Source organism: Cottoperca gobio, chromosome 23 (genome assembly GCF_900634415.1).
Source record: "Cottoperca gobio chromosome 23, fCotGob3.1, whole genome shotgun sequence".
Taxonomy (NCBI): Eukaryota; Metazoa; Chordata; class Actinopteri; order Perciformes; family Bovichtidae; genus Cottoperca; species Cottoperca gobio.
Window position 1 is genome coordinate 9,944,013 of NC_041377.1, and position 7,172 is coordinate 9,951,184.

Genomic DNA, 7,172 nt, shown 5'->3' on the forward strand with positions numbered 1-7,172 from the left:
CGTGTGTGTGTGTGTGTGTGTGTGTGTGTGTGTGTGTGCGCGTGTGTGTGTGTGTGTGTGTGTGTTCATGGTGATGAACAGGTCACTTGTGTTTGTTATAGTTTATGAACAACAATGGAGCTCTATGACACAGAGGAATATGACGTATTGCATCATGTTTTTGGTCTTTTCTCAGGTGACATTAAGAACAATATAGAATATCACTGGACTTAGTCTTTGCTTTAATCTTAAACGTTTACATGTTGAAAACTGGGAAAACATGAGATTTTCTCCTGCTAGTCCCCAATTCATGGACACCTACAATTCTCCAGTCAACAAGGGGAAGAAGCATCTTTTTAATCCTTGTGAGCAACTGTTCTTTAGCTCAGAAAGTTCATTGTTCTGCACGTAAGGCTTTGCTGCTCAGACTTTGCAGAGCATAAACAAACATTTCCCACAAACCATGATATTCTCTACTCGAGCCAGAATTCCCACAGCATTGAAACGCAACATTAGGACGGTGTCAGGAGCGAGCAGATAAGAGTCTGTTCTGGTCAAGTGGAGGCTGGTAGAGCTGAGCCTGCGCTGTCTCTGTGAAGCACACATCACTTATCAGCCTCAGCCTGCTGCCATGAACACTGTTACTAAGAGAGCAAGGCTGTCAGAGGATTCCTTTCAATGAGCTCCAATCTACAAGTGCTGCTCGCTCCTCTGAGGCTTTTCAAATAGAGTTTCCTAAAACAGCTGGTCACAGTAAATTTAACAATTGTTGCTCAAACAGGAGGTAATTGTGCATTTGTTGGGGACTATTTTCATCAGTGGATTAATCCACATTTGGTGCTCAAGTCAGTCAGGGAACACAACTAGGAGTAGTGCAGCTGCTGTGTTTACTCCAGACAGAATTGCGGAAAAGAAACAGAAAAACATGAGCTAAAGCCGTTTTTAAAACGCTGATGCAAGGCTGCAGATTAAGACAGTAAGTGTCTAAGTCATTGGCTCCTTCCACCCTCTCTAATCTCCCTCTCCCAGGTCGTCTTGTTTGTTGTGACCCCCGCTGACCCGAGCTGTCACTGACGCATCTGTTTCTTAGCGGGCGACAGTGCCGGTTAATTCTCGCTGCTATCAGTACCAAGGCTGTTCTTACCTCGCCCACTCATTCCTCACTGCGGAAAAACACACACACACACGCATGCATACACACACACACACATACACTCACACACCACCTGTTGTCTGTCAAATCCACTTGCACTGCCTCCCTCTCAATTCAACACAACATTCTTCCCTTTTCCCTGGTTTGTTTTTGAGTCGCTTAAAGCTGAAATGATTCCGTGTAATGTGAAGGTGTCACAGCTTATGGAGCATTTTAACTTCTTTAAGCTTAATGTTTTAGTTTGCTCTCACTGCTCATCATCAACCTGAAGCAGCTGCAGATGTTTCGAGCAGCAGAGTATAAAGATGAAGCGTCTGCAGGCTTCCTGTCAGCACACACACACGCAGAGCTCCTGAGCATCGTGAAGCATTCAGCAGCTAATTGAATATTGGATCTATGTTCAGCAGGTGGCTAAAACCACATCTGCAGATGAATGTTGCTTTTTTATTTAACAGATATTTTTATATCTACATTATACATGATATATTTTAACTACTTGCTATTTACTTGCATTTTTGGTGCTTTTATCACTTCATTTGTATCACAACAGTAGAAATAAAAGGGGAGAAAGAGACGGGATTCACAGCTTGTTCCACTGCCGTCAATTGGCCAAAGAAATCAATTAATACAGCTTTAAGTAAAATAAACAAATATAAATAATTAGTAATTATTATATGTATTAATAATGGATAATAATTATTAATTATAAAAACCTAAATTCTAATTAAAATCACAGAACCAAAATAGGTAAAAGAAGATAATAATAATAAGTGATTCAATTCACAAGTTACTTCTAAAAATACTACTAAATGCAGACTATGTCCAGAAATAATACCTTTACCTGTGAGATCATTCACAAAACAATTTTAGTGAGTTATTTCATCTCCTGACCCTGAACTTCATGACCTCTCTGACCTCTGTCTGCTCTCTGCTCCGTCAGTCCCACTTTGCTTCACCTGTGCTGCAGACATGTATATGTTGTGCTGTTGTTTTGTCTCATGGTGTGACCTGCTGCAGTGGACTGTGAGGGTCAGACAGCGGAGGGTGTGAGAACCGACCTGCTGTCCTTTCCCTGGCTCTTCTCTCTACTTCTTGGCTCACGTCAGTGACAGGAAACACTTCTGTTGATTTGGGTCGATGTGTGACTTCTAATTTTGAAGCAAGATTTAAGTAACTGGACTGAAGTTGGTCTTCTGCCAGCTGGTTCTATTGTTCTCACTTGGGGTTAAGTGCTATAAGGAAGTTGTCTGAAGCATTTGACCTAAACACTACCATTAAAAACAAAATAAAGTCATACAAACACCAGACTGAAGAAGCAAATTATTAAAATATTAATGTAATTAAAAGATTTTTCATCAAATTCATGACTTTATGGAACAAAGGAGACTCCACAGAACGCAGAGAGCCTGAAGGTTTCATGAGGAAAAGACCATTTGCACCAAAAGTGTAACATTTGTCCCTCCTCAGTGACCGGAGCTGCCTTTGAAGCCGGTGCCATAGTGAGTCTGTGGAGCGTGACAGTGTTTAGCCTGCATTCACTGAGACTAAGTGGAGGTCCAGCGGAGGTCAGAGGGTGCTCTCTGTCTGCCTGCCCTCTGCCTACAGGGGGTCCCACTGTTGGCGGCGCAGTGTGAGAACCACCATCCGTAAGCATTGACGGAGTGACCAGAGGGTGGAGACTGCTGCAACCTTCTCGACCGCCATGCTGCTAATAAATGCCCCCAGGCACAAGGCCCCACACAGACTGCAACATGGAGAGGATAAGAACCAAGAGAAAGGAGGACAGAGGGGACGGTTTTATTGCTCTCCGCCTGAGCAAATACTATCAACTACCATTCAGCCACCGAAGCATTACTGAGGTCCTGGACCACAGTCGGTGTTCCGGTTCATCTCAGAGGTGTTGGACAGTCAAGGCCACACGCTTTAAGATGTGGACACTCACACATAGTGCCTGACCGATGGTGCACATGCAGCCCCGTCATTCAATTAGGGGGAGCAAAGCTATAGTTAAGCTTCCCTTTTAAAAATAAACTTATCCTCATCAGTCCCCACAATCATTGGATTATATCTAAGCAGCATTTATCAATCCTCGTTTGTACTATTCTTAGCAAGTGAGAAATACAAGTAATAAATAAATCACATGTTTGGGTTGTTTGAGTTGTTCAGTCCAACCTGTAGTTGATCGTTTGAATCCACACAGCAGTCTGACAACCAGGCGTCCATGCAACCACACATCAGGTGTGTGTGTACACACAAACTAGCTCCATATCGCTGAACTACAAACATCTACATGTCACATCATAAAAACTACAGGGATGGACAAAATAACAGAAAACCTGCACATAAGCAACACATCGGCAGTACCTTCTGAGGGGTTACTATATTAGGATGTGTGTGTGTGTGTGTGTGTGTGTGTGTGTGTGTGTGTGTGTGTGTGTGTGTGTGTGTGTGTGTGTGTGTGTGTCCAGCCAGTTATCCGTGCAGCTTGCCAGGCACCCTGACTGTAACCTCAGATTGATGTGCATCTGAGCATGAACATGCACTGTGCCCGCCAAACGGAGGAGAGTAAATAAATAAATGTAGCTGTCGCTCCAAAGCACCAGCGGGACAAAGCTGCCCCGTTAGCTTGGTGACAGCCCACACAAAGGCCCCTCGGGCCCCACGTGCGGCCATGCAAGAATAGGCTACTCCCTCACTGCAGACCCCTGCTGCAGCCAGGGCCTTTGAGGGGCTCAGCTGCCCCCATCCTTGTCCCATTGAGAGAGGTAATTCTGCTCCCTGTAGGACTGGGGGTGGGGAAGGGAGGGGTGAGTTGTGAATGTAAAAACACTCGGTGGGAATAAAAGAGAGACAAGTGAAAGGGAGGAGAGAGGGAAGGGGGGGGGTGAGAGGAGAGAAAGTGAAGAGGGGTCTGAGACACCGTAAATCTAACGGCCACATGGAAATGACTGACCACACACACACACACACACACACACACACACACACACACACACACACACACACACACACACACACACACACACACAATAACACTCACACCCTTGCACACATTATCCACAATCAACACACTCCCTGTCCTTGGAGACAAGACTGGTATGTGTGTTTATACGAGCTGTCGGGTGCTGATGGTAAAAGTTGAATGCTAGAGCTCCGTACCCCCCCCCTCCCCCATACAAACACACACACACACACACACACACACACACACACACACACACACACACACACCATTGCAGCAGTGTATTTAGCATCTATGTGCCATATTACTATAAATGAATGATTATGAACATTTTGCGATCTATTAATCAATAAATAGTTTTATTACATAATCTGGATTATTTCTATTTATCAGTCAATATAGGAGAAAGTCATCTGTAACAGATGTATCTAACGGATAAAGGGTCAGTTCACCAAAAATAAAAACCCAAAAGTGAAAAACTATATATTAGTTTTGTTGGTACTTTAGGTGAACTAATCCTTTAAGAGCATTAAGAGAGGCTCAGTGTGTTACTGTTTCATTTCACACACACATACACACGTTTCTCAAAGCTAATAGAGCAGCAGCCGTTTTCTGTTTTCCTAAAAGCGGAGAAGTGAAGGGAGTTCACACAAAGTGATGAGGCAGATGATGAGAGTGCTGAGAAAGTAAAGAGCAACAGATGAAGGGAGGAAAGGAATGAAGAGGCTCTTCAGGACGGAGAGGAGGAGGCCAGGGAAGGTCCATGACGGTACCAGCCGCAGGCCTGATTAATGGACACCTGGCTGTGCAGCGTGGAATGCTGGGTAGAGGGAGGGAATGTGAGGTTACAGTGGAGGTGAAGGCGAGCCGCTCTTTATCTGCAGCATCAGACAGTGATGAAACGCTCAGCTTTACAGAGAGCAGAGGTTCCTCCCTGAAGGAAACTTCCACATGCCAGCCATGATCCACTCACAGAACACACGGTTCCTAAAAAGGCTGCTCGGACCTCCAGAAGGCCTTGAGGGATGTCAGGAAGGTGAGGTACATTTCCAACGGGTTCAAAACAGAATGACGAATGACTGGGAATTACTTTGCAGGTGTCTTTGCAAAGTGTTCGTCCTCTATGGCATCAAATCTGCCACAACTAGAAACTATACTTCAGGTTTAAGCTTCAGTACATCAGTGTGTACACTATAAATATCTATTATCACAGATTGAAAATGTTCCTTGAGATATCTTATCTATTACAATAAACAGTACACTTATCAAAGTTATGTTGCAAGCACGGACTCACTTAAAAACTATCCCTAATGGAGCGTTCAAGGACATGTTGGAAAATGATCTGCAGACAAACATTAAGCATTGAGGATAAAAAGAAAACCATTAACAAAGAGATCTGAGCCACAGTATGCCAAAACAACCGACAAACTCCATCCGCTGATTAAAAAGTGTATGTGGAGCCAGAGTTAGGGTCTGAGTAGGCTGACATCATTTCTGAAGAAACGTTTCGTTTGCTCGAAAAGATTCAGGAACTGGAACACTTATACTTTAAAAAGTAGGACATCTTTCTGAGAACATATGTACAAGATGTTTTTATTCATTTACTCCTAATCATTTTGTATTTATTTCACTATTATGTTGTCTTGCCCTAATTTCCTCTGCACTTCTTCTGTTTTTGTTTGTTAAAATGATTAACAAGAACAGAGATATAAAAAAAGTCTCTTTTCCCCCTTTGCTCCGGATCATTTCCCCACATGTATTCTGCCTGTTTCTCCTCCATTGAGCTGGATGAAAAGCCTCCCTGCGGCTCTGAGGGTGGCTCAAGACCGTCTCCTGCTGCCACGCCCTCCTTGGGAACTGGGATGTTGATATAGTTTTTTGCCCATCTATTGTTCTCCGTTCTCTCCCATGTACGCCAGCCAACGCAGACACCAGACGAGAATGCCAAGCAGGCAGCGTCTGCCCGGGTCGCTGGTGTGCGGACGGGCCAGGAGCCCTGATTGCCTGTTATCTTGTAGGAAACGGACAAGTCACGCACCCGCAACAGCACCAGAAAGATGCTGTGCACAGGGAGAGGAAGTGCTGGAGAGGGCAGATAACTGATGATGCTGCCTTCTTCCTGATGTCCAGGATCCGAGGAATTTATTTAAAGACATCACTTTCAAGCATCTGATCCAGCAACATTGTCGGGGTTGAAAAAGTGAAATGCCCTGTTCAAGAGTAGTTCATACAAAGTGAAGAAATACTGTCTCTTTCTGCCTGCACAGGACCAATGAAACAATAACCTCTGTAAAGACAACATAAAGACAACATAAAGACAACGTACATACACAACAGATGTGTTTGTTCACCAACTAATACAGAAATGTGTTTTGTGTACATATCTCCAAACTTGTGCTGCTAAAGTAATGCTTTGATATTTTACTGACTTGTTTTTAACAGGTAATTAGTAATTGTTTTGGAATATATATTTAAAGGAACCCTCCCAAAGCTCAACGTCAACTTTTGAAGTTCCTGAAGTTCTGGCTTTTCAAAAGATCATTAAGATCTCAAAGAACACAAAAGGCTTCTCATCTACAGTCTCAAAGTCAATTTGAACCTGAAAATTGCAAAGCACACAGTGCATCATGTCGGGGTTTACAACCCGAGGATTATAGGCTGTTGAACACACACACACACACACACACACACACACACACACACACACACACACACACACACACACACACACACACACGCAGATGCATGTTCACACACACAACAAACGTGTCAGGCTTTTCTTCTTTCTTTTTAAAAGTGCTGAGAGCTTTGGGGCAGTGTTTCTTTTCACACACTCAAAACATAAAAGCCTCCCGTCTGAATCCACCTACTGTAGTGGTGAGAGAGCGGCAGGTGCATAATTAAAGAAAAACACTTTCCTCGCCTCGCAGACGGGGAGGGAGGTCAGGGGTGCACTTCATTATACAGGCGGCTTCTGCAGAGCCACGGAGGACTCTGTGTGTGTGTGTGTGTGTGTGTGTGTGTGTGTGTGTGTGTGTGTGTGTGTGTGTGTGTGTGTGTGTGTCTGGAGGGAGGGGG